Here is a 19,432-nt window from a genome sequence, read left to right as displayed (position 1 = left end):
GAAACACAATTACATTCTTACCTAGGAATTATGTAACCTTCTAGTGGCACTATCTAGTCTATAAATATACATAATAGGCCATGTCTTGGTGCTGAATAGTGAATAGCCATTACTGTTCCAGTGATTAATCTTTTATTCATTAAACTAAATCTTATAATTAAATAAAAACAAATAATTAAACTAAAATTTCACTTCGACAGAAAATTTAAACCATAATTTCAATTTGACAGAAAATTAACTGAATAACATAAAATTGTTCAGATTATTTTGATTGTTTTGTGACTAAAATAAATTCTCAAAACAGCAGTATCCAGAGGTGGATTGGAACTTTCTACATCATGGTACATATCTACATTAAATTTTTCAATCATACTTTCAGAAATTGCCAGGTCTTTGCAACATTTCCCAGAAACTATTAGTGTTGTGCGAATTCTCAAAATTGATTCAAGCATCTTCAAACTCATTCTATTGCGAACTTTAGTCTTGACTGCTGTTACATGGGAGAATATTCTCTCAAAACTGCATTGCTTACTGGTGTAGTTAAGCAATGCAGGGCATATGTAGCAAGATTTTCAAAGGGCCTCATTTCCTACTTCATAAATCTTTATTAAAGACCAAAACTGAACTGGGTCATCAGGAATACCCAATTTAAATATATCTTCTTCAGACCAAGGATGGTAAACAATTTTTCTGTATTCCTCTTCACATTTTTCTAAGTTCTCTTCCAATAAATGAAAAAAAGGCAAATTTTGAAAAGTCGGTCTATTTACTTGAGAAGATTTTTGAAGGCGATAAGTTATTTTTAAGCCAAAAAGGCTAAATTTTTCTGGTAGACGTACTTTCACTTGATCTACTAATTTATATAAGCATTTCGACACCTCTTCTGCACAGTTATGACATTCACATGGCTTTACAGTTTTCTTCTGCAGCAGTTGCTTGCATTCCAACAAAAATTTAGCTCCAAAGTCAGTGTTTTTCTAGTGGTAGTAATTTCCTTCTGCATCATAGAGGCGGTGCTTTAAAGATTTAAAATGAGTGTCCAGCTCATGAAGAAGTACAGAAGGACTAGCGTTTGTGGACTGAAAAAGAGAATTTATCCTTTCAAATTCAGTGACAATTGGAGATGAGAATACAAAATAAAGATAGTTGCAGTCATCAGTTAACATGTCAAACAAAATTCGTGCTTTGTATCGTACTTCTTGAGAGCTCCTCCATACTGGCACACTGAAAATATGTCTTCAGTTCCAGCCAGTTTACAAGTATATTGTAGATTACCTTACCCCTTACAAGCCATCTGGTTGTAGATAGACCTAGAAATGGCAGTGGGATTCCCACTCTTTCTTCCCCCAGCATTCAAGGTCTCAAACAGAATCTTGTACTTCACGTCTCAAAGTGCTCTTCTTGAACCATTTAGGTATTTCAAAGAGCATAAACCCTATTGAGGAAGGGAGTTTATCAAAGCCCTTTGTATGCAGAGAGCTAAACTGTGCATGTGCATCCCATTTTCACACAGTTGGGAAACTTGCTTGATTCGAGACCAAAGAGAGTTTTTTACCCAGTCATGTTGCTAGCCCATCACTGGAGTAACCAATACAATTTTCTAGCACAAAAACCATTCTTATCAAGTAAGGCTTTTGTTGCAGTAAATAAAGCTTCTCCACTCGTTTCACACACAGATACAGCCCTAGGAATGCTGTCACCACTTCGTTAGCAACATTATCATAATACCGAACACAAATGCAGAGGTTCTTTTCACTTGATACATCAGTGGACTCATCAATCATTAAACAGTATTTTAGATTCAATAATCTTTTGACGTAGCTCCTCCTCAAGAGAGGGAGATATTACATTCCTAATCAACATTGAACACTTAGTGCGATGCAACTGAATGTTTTCCAATTTACTACCAACAGCATTTTATTTTATTACTTCACTAATATGATCTATGGCTGAGATTGAACTATGACAGCAACCATCACTGCAAGCTGGAAGTTCAGCTTTCTTGAGGGGCACGAGGTGAATTTGATGTTTTTGAAGGGCCACTTCTTTCAAATATATTGGTTTTACTGAACTGATAGCCCCAACACGCTCTTTGTGCTCTTTGGTATCAGCATGCCCCTTAATGGTGGTGGCTTCTCCTTGGCTGTAAAATTTTCTGACACACTTTACAGAAAGCTGATTTTCCATCTTTTTAGCTTTCATTAGCCATGGAAACTCCTTTCCCATATTTCTTGATACTTTCTTCCAGTATCATATGTCCTTTCCACTTGGACATTGCAATAGCTGATAATAATAACAGGATCACAATGAATCAATCAATAAAGTATGGTCCTGATCAACTCAGTTCAACTGGACAACTGAAACAGAAACAAAGTCTGACAGAGTCACCGTATGGACGGACAGTTACAGTACAGTAGATGGTATGGTACGCGTATGGAACATAAACTATCCGACTTACATAATGGCAGTTTTTTTTAGATTTTAGATTTAAGAAAGAAATATAATTTCTCAGATTTAGGAATTTTGACATGATTTATTACTGATGTCAAGTATATTATGATAATATTAGCTGCCTCATTTATAGAAATAATAAAGAATATGATTAGAATATTTTCATTGATTCAATGCCAGAATTTATTTGAAACTGCCAAATTTGAGCCCCTTTATGATATTCTGCCAATTCACTGTTTTCCACTGCCAAACGCTCACTATACTGCCAAAAATCAGCAAATTTGGCAGTGAAAACTGCCAGTTGGCAACCCTGACGTGTATCCTTTTGTCCAACAGGGTAATCTACAAGAATGCTCCCAAAAGCAAATGAATATCATGGGCTACTCGCAGACTGGTTTGGATCATCTCATACATAAATTTTTCAGCTATCATTTATTTTTTCTTATTTCGTTACGTATCTTATGATGCCTTCCTACCATAGCCTTCATCTTCGTAGAAATGGCACAGCAGCCTTATATTCACCATCATAGTAATATAATTTGTGATCCCTTTTGTAAATATATTTTCAATATATTTCATTGAGAGCAGTTTGATAGTTGTGTGCAAGGCTGGGGCAGTCCTATGATTGATCTGTGTGTGCATCGGCTACGTGTTCATAAGTTTTACTTTTATTCTCTGTGGTATAAGTGGCGTTACAATTACTATGGCCATGTATGTGCAGGTGCACTTGCTTATACGTGTACATTCCACTTTATATTATACATTATTTATCGCGGAGTGAGTTGAAACTACTATATTAATTAAAAGTTGTCATTTCCAACATTGCCTTCAGAATATAAGAAATTGACATGTAGGTTCATGCCATGTCATTGTCTCAGAATATTAAGAAATTGACGTAGGTTCATGCCATTTCATTGCCTAAGACTATAAGAAATTGATTTGCAGGTCCACAAATTTTCATTGCCTCAGAATATAAGAAATTGACAAGTAGGTTCATGCCCTGTCATTGCCTCAGAATACAAGAAATTGATGTGTAGGTCCAAGTGCCTTTGTCAGCTTGCCCCTAGAATATAAGAAAAGATGTAGGTCTGTGCCCTGTCACTGTCATTGCTCTCAGAATATAAGAAATTGACGTATAGGCCCATGCCCTGTCATTGTCGCAAAGCATAAGAAATTGACGTGAGGCCCATGTCCTGTCATTGTCCCAAAGTAAAAGAAATTGACGTGTAGGTCCATGCCCTGTCATTGCCTCAAAATATAAGAAATTGACGTGTAGATCCATACCCTGTCATTGCCTCAGATTATAAGAAATTGATATGTAGCTCAACATGACCTAACGGAGTCAAATCCGTACTGGTAATCGTTTTGGACTGCTAACTGGTGTGACGTCATTCCACCCCTCTGAAACTAACCAATCACTGGCGTGCAGTGGGCGAGGAGCTTAACCGCAAACGGTGGACTGCACCTTTTTCTCCTTGAGCGTCGTGCCCAAAGGTCGTCGAGGAACCTAGGAAAGTTTCTACACCGCCATTAATTCCAACTGACGTCACCGAAGCCTCCGAGGTTAACTAGGCCTATATGGCGAATCTCCTTCCTCAAATCGATTGCCAACAAATCACTGTCAAAATTAAATAACATCTCCAAGCAAACTTTCATCACGCTCGGGTGCTCACTTGCAAAGAAATAACAGCTTGAATAGCGCGTAGTTAATAACTCGTAAACTTGAAATCAATAGATGTTGCCAAGGTAAGGGTTTTCAGGAAACAGGATGACCACATCTGGAATGCTTACCCACATGTCAACATGAAATATTGTATATGGTGAAACAGGGCCACAATTCTCAAGAGCAGCAGAACCACAATATTATTGTTCTGAATGAGAACACTTCAGTTCTCTTACAGACATACAACGTACCTATAAGATTATATACGTATATATATATATACAGAGAAAGGTCCTTCATACTGTGCAGTGTGGATATATCTCTGTCTATCTATCTATCATATATATACACACACACACATATGTGTGTATATATATATATGCCTCACTTATATATATATATATATATATATATATATATATATACATATATATATATATATATATACATATACATATATAAACATAAAAAGGATGTATTTGTGTATGTTACAGCACCAACTTTGAAAGGCATTGAGCAATTTCAACTAAACTTGGTATACATATGACTTACTATTTGGAAAAAGTACTGTTAAAAAGGTAAGACGTCACTGGCACCAAGGGGTAGGGGGTCGGAAGGGGATGACATGTAAAAATAATAAAAAATGACAGATATTAGTGTCACAATCCATAGTTTTCAGTGCTGAGATGAATAGTAACACTCCCAATGCCATTTGAGGTCAAGTTCAGCCCCGATAGGTATGGAGGGTGAGAAATTGAGTGAAATATAAAATGTCAAAAATGCTGGGCAATGTAATTGAAGCAATTATCTTAACAGGAAAGGGAGAGAGAGAGAGAGGGAGAGAGAGAGAGAGAATTTATCAGTTGTCATTCAGTTTTCCCAGGCAGCACCAGGTTGGTCCATTTCTTGTTTCCTCTTGTAAATTACAAGTAGCGAGCTCTTAGTCTCAAGGCCAGGTAAGATTTCAATATTATTATTATTCCCCACCTCGCACTTGTAACAATATATATATATATATATATATATATATATATATATATATATATATATATATATATATATATATACTATATATATATATATTATTTAAGTGTGAGCTGGGGAATAATAATAATAAATGAAATCTCTTATTATCTTCCAGTGGCCTTTATATATATTTGTTAAGAAATAAATGGATAGGCCTAATAAGACAGGAGTAAATTCTAGGGGCTTATTTAAACAAAAAGTAAAATAAGAAATAAATACAATTGAAGTTTCAAAGGGACTCACAATTCAATAATGAAGGATTACAGGGGAAAACATAATTGATTATAGTTAAAATGACAAAGGAACAATTAGACTGAACTGTAAATGGGTTTTCAGGATTGGTATCCCAAATTAAGCACAATTAGCTGTCGAGGCACAATGGAGCTTGGATGTAGAGAATTTGGTGAACTGGTAACAAGGGTGCGAAGGCAGAGGTGGTGCATACTTGAGAAATAGTAATCTCCTGAAAAGGCGGAGAGAGTTTTGTTGATTATTAAACTTAACATGCAGGCATAACAAGCAAATGAACAAAGTCTAACACTGGAGAAGGCACTTAATTCACTTATTAAATCACTTAAATTCACTTGTTTAAATTCAGCAATGGTAACTTTTTAAGCAAAGGGACATTTAATCACTGATTACCAATTGAAAAAAAGTTCACAAGGGAAGAAAGCTGGCACACAGAAAGTCGAGAATTATAGAAATTTGGCTGGGCAAAAATCCCTCCCTATCCAGACATACCTATTTGACAGAAGATCTATTTCAGAGCAAGGCTGAATTCAAATTAGCCCTTATGATTGCCTTCACTGTAGCGTCGCACTTTTAGCGTATTAGGCAGGATAGGGGAAAGGCTCTTCCCAGGGCAATTCGCTCTCTAGACCAGCCGCGTGGGGAGAAGAACAAGGGGGCAGCTCGAAGAACAGAGGACTACAAGTGTCCTGGATAGGTATCCGCGTCTCTGATCTCGCGCGATCTGCCGATGTGGCGCCCTTTGGCAAGTTGAGTTAGATTACTGCCCCTTCCAGGTGGCGTTGTATTCACTGGTACTCCATTTTCCATAGAGGGATCGCACGTGGCATTTGGTGGCCAGGCCACCTTGCACAATGTCAGTCATGCCTGCCTAGGTGTCATGGCACTAGCACTCGGGCCAGTTGCTATGGGCTGGCTTGCTTTCTCTTCTTAGTCACTCCAGTGCTGGCAAAGGTTAATCTCTAAAAGGCAGCACCTGGAATTAAGGCCTCGGGGCAGACCACTCAGTCAAAGGAAGGTTAAAGCTTACCCAAGGGACGAGTGAGAGAAATGTCAAGGGAACAATTATTTACCACAACTTCGCTATTCAACACTTTTAATGGATACTGAAAATAAACAATGGGCATAAATTTTATTATGAATTCAGAAAGTTAAATATTTACATTCTTACACATATATTGATATTGCTTCATGAAGGGAGAGTTGAAATTACACATATATATATATATATATATATATATATATATATATATATATATATATATATACACGTGTGTGCATGTGTATATACAGTATGTATATATATGTATATATACAAGTATATATATATGTATACAGTATATATTGTCACAATGTGTATCAAGTACCTGGTTATTACACAACTAATCTCAAGATTCAAAAATACACCTCACTTCAGTCAGATACCTGAACTCTCATAACAGTAAATAAGTTTTTCCCTTAAGAAAAACTTATTTACTTGAAAAATCAAACTAAGTTCATCCAGAATATGTGTGAGGTATCAAAAATTAAACTAGAAATCTTCTAGAGTAAAGGGCATCCTCCATCAAAAAACTCTAACTGTTTCCTTGTCTTAATTCACTTTAGCAAAACTAAAGAACAAACATGTTTATCACTTTGCCTTATGCCTTTAATCAATCCTATTCACTGGTGATCAATAAATGAAACACTGTTTTTCTAAAAATGTTAAATACAAATATTTATTTTTAAATTCAAAGTTTATAATTAGAATTCACAATTAATTAGAATTCACAACCTGAAAAATTTACCATTACTTGAAAATAACACAACACTCAATTAACTCTTGAATTAAATTATGAAACAAAATTAATTCACAAAAACTTTATCAGGAATTTAAATTAATCAACAAAATTTAAACCCTATCAAGAATTACTCAAGATTAAAAGAAAATCTAAACACATGAGATATCAAATCAAATATGCAATGTTAAATTCGTATGCAATGTTAAATTGCTTACCAGAAATATTTAAAATGCTATGTAAATAAATGTTACATCACAAACATAAAAAATGTGAAAATATAAACAGATTGTAAATAGAAAAACACACAAAAATACACATAAGATTTATCAATAATGATTTCACTTGTTCAAAATTTCCTAACTTATCATACCATGGTATTAATAAGTAAAATTCACGTTACCTTACACAATTTGTGAAAACCTCTGTAAATCACTTGCTGCAGCTGCGTTACACAATACACACTTTTTTACCAGGCGCCGTTACAAACTAAATAACTTTGCTAAATTCAGATCTCAAAAGTTAATGTTAATATGTGACCACAAAACACTATGTTAAGAGTAATCTCTTTCTAAGAACGAGAGAGAGAGAGAGAGGGTACCAATTGGTCTCAAATCAGGAATGAAATAGATTGCAAGTTCAGAACACGTGAAACAATTACATGATGTCATTAAAGCACTTTGGGGTGCGAGATACAAAGTTCTAGAAACGAGAGTAGCGTCATTAGCGTTTTTACAGGTGCGAGTTAATACAATGGAAAGCTTCTAGAAGAAAGTTACGTCATCAGCAAAACGTTTTTGAACGCATCTTACAAAACATGATGTAGTTGATCCCAGGACAGCATTCTTTCTCTCAAGTGGCATACGAGACTTGAACATGAAATAGCATTAGAAATCACTCGTCTCAGCCACGTATGGAGACGAATCAAGCGTTTGTTTTCGAAAGCTGTCATCGTTAACCCAAAACAAAGCGCTCCCTCTTATCTGAACTGATGACAACTGAAATGAAACAAGCCTTGGTGGACACACACACGTGTTCAAACACTACGCTTTTACCAAGAAAGATGTTCGTTCTAAATTACGTTACTATTAAAATTGTATTAACAATTCTAAATTACGCTATCAAGTTATTCAATCATTAGTTCTTTTGAGATCTGAGGCCAAACTAAATATGACACTTCAACAACCATTATCATCAAACATAACACATGAAAAAAGTAAATATGTCAAAATTATAGGAGGATATATCACATTATTACAAAGGCAACATCATGAAATTCCTCCCCAGAAGATTGCTTATCCGGGTTTGAATCCAGCGATTCACAGCGGATAAGCCAATCTGCTATGACATTATCTTTTTCTGAAATGTGTTTAACATAGCGCACTTGGTTGCAGGCATAAGGGCCACCTGGTCAGTCTCATATTATTATTTTCATCTTATTGATGAATGGCGAGATTGGGTTGTGATCCGACAACACTAAAATTTCTTCATTCTAGGTCGGTTCACCTTACACTTCAAACTTTTGCAATGCTGTGATTAATGCTAATATTTCTTTTTCGATTATTTGAAGTAAGTTTTCTGGTGCTTTTTTTCAACTTTGAAGACATAAAACATACTGGATGGAAGATTTTGTTGTCATCTTCTTGATAGAACAGCTCCAATTCAAAGTGGATGCATCAGCTTGTATCACAAACTTTTTATTAAAGTCTAGACTTGAAGCACTGGTCTTGAAGTTAATATGGCTTTGAGTGTGTGTAGAAAGCGTAACCTTCTCAAATGATTCTTGCGACATTCTGAATTCAATCAAACTTTCTTTTTAGGACTAGTTAAGTCAGTTAGAATACTATGGCTGAGAAATTTGGACAGAATGGCGATAAAATCAGCCCATGCCCAAAAATCTTTGTAGCTGTTTCCTTGTAACGAGGTAGCCTTACAGATACCTTCATTGCATCAATAGGGAGCGAGAAGGCATTTTCCAACTTCAAATCCTAGATACTGTACAGTTGCCTTTCCAAACTCAGTTTTTTGTAAGTTGATTGTTACTCCTGCTTCCCAAAGTTTCTTGAACACTTTTCTTAATATCTCCAGATGTTCTTCCCATGTGATAGAATAGATCACAATGTCATCAAAATTATGCACACCTCCTTCTAATGATCCTAGTAGGCTAGTTGATCCATCCTCGCTGGAATGTTGCAGGTGCATTCATCGAAGATGAAACAGCAAACAGTGTATTGATACAGTCCAAAGGAGTAATGTAGCGGCAACAGCATTCTCATCTAAGGGAATTTGATAATATCCTTTCAGAAATCTATCTTGAAACAAATTTGGCTTGCCCAATATTATCAAGTAATTGATCAATAAAGTGAGATAATTGTCAGCCACACTGATGGAATTCAGTTTCCTATAATCAGTACACATCCTAAATGAGCCATCTGGTTTCTTCACTAACACACAAGGAGAACTATAATGACTTGAACTGGGTTCTGCTAATCCATGCTGCAACAAATATTCAGCTTCTTTCTTCAAAACATCTCGATGAAACGGTGATAAGCGATAAGCTCTCATTTTAAAAGGTTTTCCATCTTCTCTGATCTTTATCTCATGCTTTGTCGAATTGGAAGTGCGCTGAAGTACATCTACAAAAAATTTCAGAAACACTGAATCACTTCACTCAATTCACTACTTTGTAATACTCAGATGTTTTAGTTTATCTTCCAAATTTTCTAATATTGAAGAATTGTTCATCTTGTTTTCAGCTCCCAATTCGTAGCCGTCATTGCCCTCTGTAGATGAAGTTGTTTGTGTTATTGACACTGTTTCAGTTTTAGTCTCTGAGAAGTAGGTTTCAAAGATTCCACATCATATCTTCCTCTGTCGTTCCTTCTTCCTAATTGTTTCAATCACATAGATTTGATCACTTAACTTCTCCTATTATCTATAAGGACCTTGAAACTTATTGGTAAAGGGGGAAATCTTTTCACTGGTAAGAACATAGAACTTTACTGTCAATACTAAATTTCTTGGCTTAGTCTTAGCATCATATTTTTCTTTCATTTTCTCTTGACTTATTTTTCAAATTTTCTAAAGAGAATTTTCTAATTTCTCTTAGCCTTTTCCTCAAGTTCTTCACATATTCTCCTTGGATTTCCTCTTGATTTTCTTCCCAATTCTCTGCAAGAATCTTCAATGGACCTCTAATGTCTCGACCAAAAATCATCTCATTTGGTGAACATCCCATGCTTTCTTGATAAGCATTCCTAACTTCAAATAACATTAAAGGTAAACCAGCATCCCATTCTCTTCCTGATTCATTACAATACTTAGTTGTATACTTTTCAATGTCGATGGAACCTTTCCAAGGGCTCATAGTCTCTGGATGATAAGCAGTTGATAGCTGTTGTTTACTCTAACAAGTTCATCACATCCTGGAATAATTTTTGAAGTGAAGTTCGTTCTTCTATCACTTTGCACAATTTCTGGTATTCCAAACTTGGAAAAAAACTCCACCAACTTCTCAGCAATTACCTTTGCACTTATACTTCTTACAAGAATCGCCTCAGGATACCTAGTCACTGGACACATTAATGTTAATAGATATTCATTTCCTTTCTTTGTTTTCAGTAGCTAACCATCTATAATTACCTTGCTAAAGGTTCTCCTCTAACTTCTAGCATGGGATGTGAGGGTGCTTTCTGAATGGTTTCATTCGGTTTCCAGCTATCTGGCATGTGTACGACCGCTCTGCAAAATTTGCTAACATCCTTGTGAAGTCAGGCCAGGAAAAAATACTTCATAATCTTTTCTCAACAGTCTTCCTGATTCCCATATGTCCAGACTCATGCGCTACTGCTACAACTTGTTTCCTCAATGGATATGGAATCAAAATTTGATGATATTCACCCCATTCAGCATTTCCTGGTATATCTGCAGGTCGATGCTTTCTCATTAACATAATCCTTCCTTTTTAGATAATAACAGGTAGAGGTTGTGCATCTCTTCTTGATCAACAACTCTGAAGAACAGATCAGCCAACGTTGTATCCCTCTTGCTGCAGTTTCATTAGCTTCTCTCTTGTCATGACCAACTTCAGGCTGAACTCTCCATATCTGTTAACTCTGCTTCCACTGTAGTTTCCACTACTATCTTTTCAGAACACTTTGACTACTCGGAGTCTCTTCAATAACAACAGGATCCTCGTCTTCTTGGGAAATCTCTTCATTACTAACACTAGGGGAAACTTGTAGCTTGAGGGGTAGCCTTACAGATACCTTCTACATTAGCATCAATAGGAGCGAGAAGGCATTTTCCAACTTCAAATCCTAGATACTGTACAGTTGCCTTTCCAAACTCAGTTTTTTGTAAGTTGATTGTTACTCCTGCTTCCCAAAGTTTCTTGAACACTTTTCTTAATATCTTCAGATGTTCTTCCCATGTTCCTTGACTGGAACAGTTCTTCTAAGCTTAAAGATCCGTCACTTGATTCTTCTGGTGCAGGTAAATCCTCAGTATTTTCACTTGCAGACATAGTTCTCTTCATACTCCTGGTAGTTACAACTTGGAAACAGGTGGGGGGTTTTTCTTCTCTAAATCACAACCGTAGGACTAATCCTTAATGGTTTGTCTGTCACTATAGGACAGGAACAAATGGTACACCCCAACTTCATTACAGTAAAAACATATACACCTTCAACAGCTAGTGAGTCCTTTACAGCAAAATCAACATTTCCTGTCACCAGATTCACAGGACAAATGCAAGCGGCATATAGGGTTACCTCTTCTCCTCTGCTATGAAATCTTTGACCTCAGTGACATTCTTCACCAACTGTGTGTGAGCACCACGAACTACCACACTATGGTTACTCCCCGTATCACGTAATACCTTGACTGGTACCTGCACACTTCCTCCTTGAGTTGTCAGCGTACCTTCATAGATATATGGCTTAAAAGCCTCCAAGCTGCTCAGCCACTCACTGCTTGAAGTTCCATTTCCATTGGTTGCTAAACACACTGCTTGTTTCGTCTCAGTCGTTCCACACTTGCTCTTCGTAGTTTATAGCTTCACCTGGTTACCTTTAACCACGCCCGACCAACTGGTTTTGGTCTGCTGTTATGTCTGATAACAATCTCGACTGTAGTGTCCTACTCTTCCACACTTGTAGCAGACAACATTAGTCTTCTGAATCTGTCTTGAGAACAAACTGGATGATGAAGATTTAACATTTAATTGTTGAGGGGTGTTACCTGGCTTTGTATTGGCATAGCCACTAGAAGGATTTCCAGTTGCAAAGTTCCTGAAATTTGGATGAGACCTGAAACCTGTGCGTTGTTGGTTCTGGTACTTGACATTATAATTTCTTTTGCTAGAAATTATATTAAAATCTTCCTCAATGTGGCAGCTTTGTCAAGTTTCTTAACCTCTCTCTCTCTTAAATAGGCTCTTATGTGTTCAGAATTCCTCTAAAGATATTGTTCTAGGACTACCCACAACTCCTCAAGTTCGTCCATGAATTTTAACTAGCAGCCTCAACCATCGTTTAAAACATCTTCTTACTTTGTAAGCATAATCCAGAAAGTTATCTTGTCATCCTTTCTCAAAGATCGATCTTTCATTATAATATTCAGGGTCATCTGGTAAACTTGTAGCACATTGTGTTTACAGTGCCTTGTACTCTTTACACTGATCAGCTGATAAGGCTAAATAGGCACTTCTTCCTTTACCAATGAGAACACTCTGTAACAAGACCGACCATTTGTCTCTGGCCACCCCATACCGCAAACCACTTTTTCAAAGTGATTAAAAAACTCATCTGGAGCTTCTTCTGTAAATTTTGGAGTCATTCTGCACTCTTACTACATCAAATGCAGGGTCTGAATTACCTTGAGTAAAGGTTAGATGAGGTGTTACAGGTAAATGTGGATCAGGCTTTTATTAACTCCATCTCCCTTTCATGTCTTGCTCTTTTTCTCTCCTCAAATAGCACTTACTCTTTCTTCTTCTGCTTTTATTCTTCTTTTTTTCCTTTTTCTTATAACTTTTCTCTCTATCTTCTCTTTCTCTTTTCTGCTTGCATTTCTCTTTCAGCCTATGATCACTTTTCTCTTTCTTTTGCTCATGTTTATCTGTAAATTCTGCCTCAGCTGCATTCAACAATTCTTGCGCCTCTCCTAACTCTTCATCTATTTTACCAGAGTCCATCAATGCTTGAATTGCAATATATTTGATTTGTGCCTTAATCATACCACTAGACACATTGGCCCACAGCTTGCCTGCTGAAGCAATCCTGTGCCTTAGTCAGGTTGGATTCAGATAACTCTTGGATGGAAGGAGTTGCTAAAACCTCTGAACACATTGAACAGAGCCATATTCTCTAAGTTACTCACGGCTAAATAATTCACAATACAAAGCAAATAACTATGTGGTCACTCTCACATCAAAATGTGAAATACCACTAACACCACCAGTATAAACCATAAACCAAGAGTAATTTATTTTGTTTCAGGTCTCTGGGCACCAAACAATATAATGTCACGATGTGTATCAAGTACCTGGTTGTCTAACAATGTAAGATTCAAAAATATACCTCACTTCAGTCAGATACTGAACTCTCACTGCATTAATTATTGACTGAGTACTCTAAAGGTAACTGTAGTGATCCTTAAGAAAAACTTATTTACTTGAAAAAATCCAAACTAGTTCATCAGAATATGTGTGAGTACATCAAAGAATTAAACTAGAAATCTTCTGGAAGCGAAAGACATCACGCTCCGTAAAAAAGCTCTAATTGTTTTTCCCTTGTCTTAATTCACTTTAGCAAAACTAAAAGAACAAAACATGTTTATCACTTTGCCTTATGCACACACAGTGATCATTTAACAAATTGATCATTAAATGAAACACTGTTTTTCTAAAAATGTTAAATACAAAATATTTATTTTTAAATTCAAGTTTTATAATTAAATTCTAATTAATTAGAATTCACAACCTGAAAAATTTGCATTACTTAGAAAATAACACAACACTCAATTAACTCTTGAATTAAATTATGAAACAAAATTAATTCCCACAAAAACACTATCAGGAATTTAAATTAATCAAGCAAAATTTAAACTATCAAGAATTACTCAAGATTAAAGAAAATCTAAACATGGATATCAAATCAAATATGCAATGTTAAATTACGTATGCAATGTTAAATTATACCAAGAAATATTTAAAATGCTATGTAAATAAATGTTACATCACAAACATAAAAAATGTGAAAATATAAACAGATTGTAAATAGAAAAACACAAAAATACACATAAGATTTATCAATAATGATTTCACTTGTTCAAAATTTCTAACTTATCATACCATGAGAACATTAATAAGTAAAATTCACGTTACTAACACAAATTTGTGAAAACATACTTTGTAAATCACTTGCTGCAGCTGCGTGACACAATACACACTTTTTACCAGGCGAAGCGTTACAAGCCCCTAAAATAACTGCTAAATTCAGATCTTAAAAGTTAATATGTTAATATGTGACCACAAAACACTACGTTGAAGTAATCTCTTTCTAAGAACGAGAGAGAGAGAGGTACCAATTCAACTGAGTCTCAGAAATCAGAATAAAATAGATTTTAGGATTCCAGTAACACGTGAAACAATTACATGATGTCATTAAAAAGCACTTCCGGGTGCGAGATACAAAAGTTCTAAAACGAAGTGGCGTCATTAAAGCGTTTTTGGGTGCGAGATACAATGGAAAGCTTCTGAAGAAGGATTACGTCATCAGCTACGCGTTTGACGCGTAACACGAAACCTGACGTAATTGATCAGGACCGGCTTATTCTTTCTCTCCAAGTGGCATACGTGACAGACATGGAAACGCGTCGAAATCACTTTCGTCTCTCTCCGGCGTATGGGCGAATGATTTCATTTTCAGCTGTCATCATTAACCCGAAGGCAGAAAGCGTTCCCTCTCCCATCTGAACTGATGACAACTGAAATGAAACAAGCCTTGGTGGACACACACACGTGTTCAAACACTACGCTTTTACCAAGAAAGATATTCGTTCTAAATTACGTTACTATTAAAATTGTATTAGCAATTCTAAATTACGCTATCAAGTTATTCAATCATTAGTTCTTTTGAGATCTGAGGCCAAACTAAATATGACACTTCAACATTCCATTATCATCAAACATAACACATGAAAAAGTAAATATGTCAAAATTATAGGAGATATCATTACAAGGCAACATCATGAAAATATATATATATGTATGCATATATTATGTATATATATACTCTCACTACACACACACACACACACACACACACATATATATATATATATATATATATATATATATATATATATATATATATATATATATATTGTCACGAAGTGATCAAGCACCTGGTTATTACACAAATAATAATACCAAAAAGTTACCTCACATCGACCAGATACTTGAAACCTCATAACAAAGATAGTTTGACTGAATCTCTAATGGTACAGCGATCCCATAAAACTTACTTATCACTTGAGGAAATCAATGTAACTACATCAAGTTGTAGATTGGTCAGCAATTAATAAGATTACTCATCCAGACTAGTGGACAATGGATATCATAACAGCTTACTGTAACTGCTCTCTCTGGTTTCTATTTTACCTACCATAAGTCTCAGATGGTCAAAACAGATGCATCACTCATGAACACATTCGTGAAATTTCTCCTACCTATTTACTGGTGGTCAAAATGAAATGCTGAGTTTTTTAAACTTTAAACAAGCAAATTTATTTCTAAGTTCAAAAGTTATATGCAGAGTTCACAATCTCAAAAGATTTATTATTAATTGACAACAGTATAAGATTTAAGTATTTCTTAATCAAGTTTAATTCACAAAACTTTATTTTACTAAGAAAGCAATTTGGTTAGGTAAGATTCAAACCATTAACTATCACTCAAGTTTTAAACATACAACTGATTAATCAAACTCAAAAGAAATGTTAACCAAAATATCACTGACTGGAATCCACATATATATTTTCTAGAAAATCTCAATAATAATATGCACTAACAAATGCTAAGTAATCACCAACACAAAACTTTTTGAAACACAGCCAGTAATTATAAAATTGTAGTAACATAATAACTTTTAGACATATAAGAACATAATAGCCAAAAATGGAAATATACCAATAGCAACCTAATGTTTTAAAGATTATATCAGTCCTTTAAAAGATTACACCTTCACTTTAAAAAAAAAAGTTAAACTCGTCTTTCCTAGATTTCTCATAGTTAACACTGCCGTCACGCACGACATACAATGATGTATAGTGTAAGCAAGACATTAAAACTCACAATAAGAGTATGTTCATCTCTTATCAAAATAATAATTCTCTCTCACCTAGAACAAATGCAGCAACTCTTAACGCCAATAAAACCAGTAAACTTTAAATTACCTTTCTTTGGTGATGCAAATTGCACTTTACACAATGCTTTTCAGAGCCAATATTTCATATCACCTCTTACAAAATGAATACACTTCCCAGCAGGTGAGTTTTAACAAAACTTCTAGACAGTAAAGCAGTCCCTCAGTATAACACCCATATATGAATGGGTTGTTGAGAGAGAGAGAGAGAGAGAGAGAGAGAGAGAGAGAGAGAGAGAGAGAGGACCTATTTCCAGCAGGTTCTGTTCCTGACCCCCAGTCAGCTACTCATTCAGCACTACTTTTATCTTCAAAGCCCTCCCAAGAATATGATACATAGTATACATACATTATACATACAGGGTATCGTTGTGTAATTATGGAATATACGGCTGAAACTAAGTCCCAGAAGGGAGAGCTATGCGAGCTCTTTATCCAATGACTGACATTTCCTGTTCAGGGATTTAGAAGCAGAAAAGATATTTTGGACCAAATTCTTGTTAAGCATCCAGGCTGTGTCAACTCCAGCTCTCTTTACTCACTCATTCTCTCTTTATCAGATTATGAAAAGATAATAGGCACAGACACAGCTAATAAACATGGGTTAGACATACAGAACAAATGCATAATAGGGAATTCGCCAATTGGCTGATAGCTTATCACGATAAGTCAAGAGGGATCTTTGCCTTCCTCCAAGGGTGACTTACTGGACACACCACCTGTGTAAATATTGCAGGTAAACAATAAGAACCTTACCCTCTCTCTCTGTTTGGCGCTAACGCTCAATACGCTAGGAATTCGTTTTCATAACTCCCAGTATACGTATTAATATATCAAACAAATGGAAAAACATATCAAAACATTTTAAAATTACATGGTACACAATTTATCTGTAAGAAAAAGACATTTTAAAATTATATCCGTTTACAACAAATGACGAATCTGCAAACAAAACATCAAAATTTTCACAGAGATATATATAATATTTGTAGAATGGTTATATATATTATGACACCTTATAATATTCCTCCCCCTAGAAGATCAATTATCCCGGGTTCGAATCCACCAATTCGGAACAGGATAAATAATCTACAATTACACTACTCTCTCCAAAAATGTTCTCTCTCTTTACACAACAAAATTATACAAACAATCAGGGAAATTATTATGGCTGAAAAACTTGCACAGAATAGGCAATAAACTCTAAGTACATTCACAAATCATTGTAACTCTTTTCCTCTACTCTAAGAAGAGGAAACAGAAGCGCTATGAAATATTATCAAGTAATTGATCAATAAGGAGTAAGGGATAATTATCTGCTACACTGATGGAATTCAGTTTCTATAATCAGTACACATCCTAAGCAGAGAAGGCAATGGTTTCTGCACTAACACACAAGAACTGTACTGACTTGAAATAGGCTCTGCCAATCATACTGCAACAAATATTCGCTTCTTTTCAAAAACATCTCGATGAAAGGGTGGTACGATAAACTCTTGCTTGAGATAGTTTAGCATCTTCTCTGATCTTAATCTCTTACTTTTGTCAGAAGTCAATTAAACTTAAGGTATGTCTGTAAAAATTTCAGGGAAACTTTGGATCTTATACAGTGGAAATTTTTTTGCTTTGTTCAACATTTAGATGTTTTAGTTTGTTTCTAAATTTTCTAATACTGAGAGAATTGTTCATCTTGTTTTTCAACTCCCAACTTCGTAACCATCATCATCCTCTGTATCTGGGGTGTTTTGGGTTATGGGCATAACCTGGTTCTAGTTTTCTGAGTAGGGTTCAAAAGATTTACATGTATCTTCCTCTGTCGTTTCCTTCTCCTGGTGTTTCGATCCTCTGGATTCGTCATAACTTTTCTGTTATCCTAAAGGACATGTTTGCTTTGTAAAGAAACCTTTTCACTGGTAAGAATACTAGAACTTGCTGTTCAACACTAAAGTTTCTTAGCTTAGTCTTAGCATCATACTTTCTTTTCATTTTCTTTTGACATCTTCAAATTTTCTAAAGAATTTTCTAATTTCTTCTAACACACTTTTTCCCTCAAGTTCTTCACTTATTCTCCTGTGGACTTCCTGTATGAGTTTCTTCGGTTTCTCTGCAAGGATTTTCAACGGACCTCTCTGCGTCTCGACGAAAATCATTTCATTTGTGAACATCCCATACTTTCTTGATAAGCATTTTTAACCTCCGTACTGTTGAAGTAAGGATAAATAACATCATTCTCTTCCACTCATTACAGTACTTGATTGGCATACTTTTCAAAGTCGGTGGAATACTCTAAGAGCGCCTTGAGTCTCTGGGTGATAAGCAGTAGATAACTGTTGTTTCACTCCTAGCAACTTCATCACATCCTGGAATAATTTTGAGGTAAAGTTCGTTCCTCTATCACTCTGTACAATTTCTGGAATTCCAAACTTGGAGAAAAATTCCACCAACTTCTCAGCAATTACCTTTGCACTTATACTTCTTACAGGAATCGCCTCAGGATATCTTGTTACAGGACACATTAATGTCAACAGATATTCATGTCCTTTCTTTGTTTTTGGAAGCGGACCAACCACATCTATTATCACCTTGCTAAAGGGTTCTCCTCTAACTTCTATCGGTTGTAGAGGAGCTTTTGAATGGTTTCATTTGAGGTTTTTCCAGCTATCTGGCATGTATGACCTCCCTGCAAAATTTGCTGAAATCCTTGTGTAGTCCAGGCCAAAAAAAATACTTCATCACCTTCTCAACAGTCTTCCCTGATTCCCATATGTCAGCCTCATTACTTTTCTGCTGCAACTTGCTTCCTCAATGGATATGGAATCAAGATTTGATGATATTCC

General features: G+C 35.6%; 1 pseudogene; it reads right to left on the bottom strand.

Moving 5' to 3' along the window:
- Positions 1-257: 257 nt before the first annotated feature.
- LOC136849386 (uncharacterized) overlaps positions 258-19,432 on the bottom strand; it is a 37,052-nt pseudogene continuing 17,877 nt past the window's right edge.

The sequence above is a fragment of the Macrobrachium rosenbergii genome, chromosome 21 (genome assembly GCF_040412425.1).
Source record: "Macrobrachium rosenbergii isolate ZJJX-2024 chromosome 21, ASM4041242v1, whole genome shotgun sequence".
Lineage (NCBI taxonomy): Eukaryota > Metazoa > Arthropoda > Malacostraca > Decapoda > Palaemonidae > Macrobrachium > Macrobrachium rosenbergii.
The sequence above is the reverse complement of the archived record's forward strand: the minus strand, read 5'-3'. Positions and strand labels throughout refer to the sequence as shown.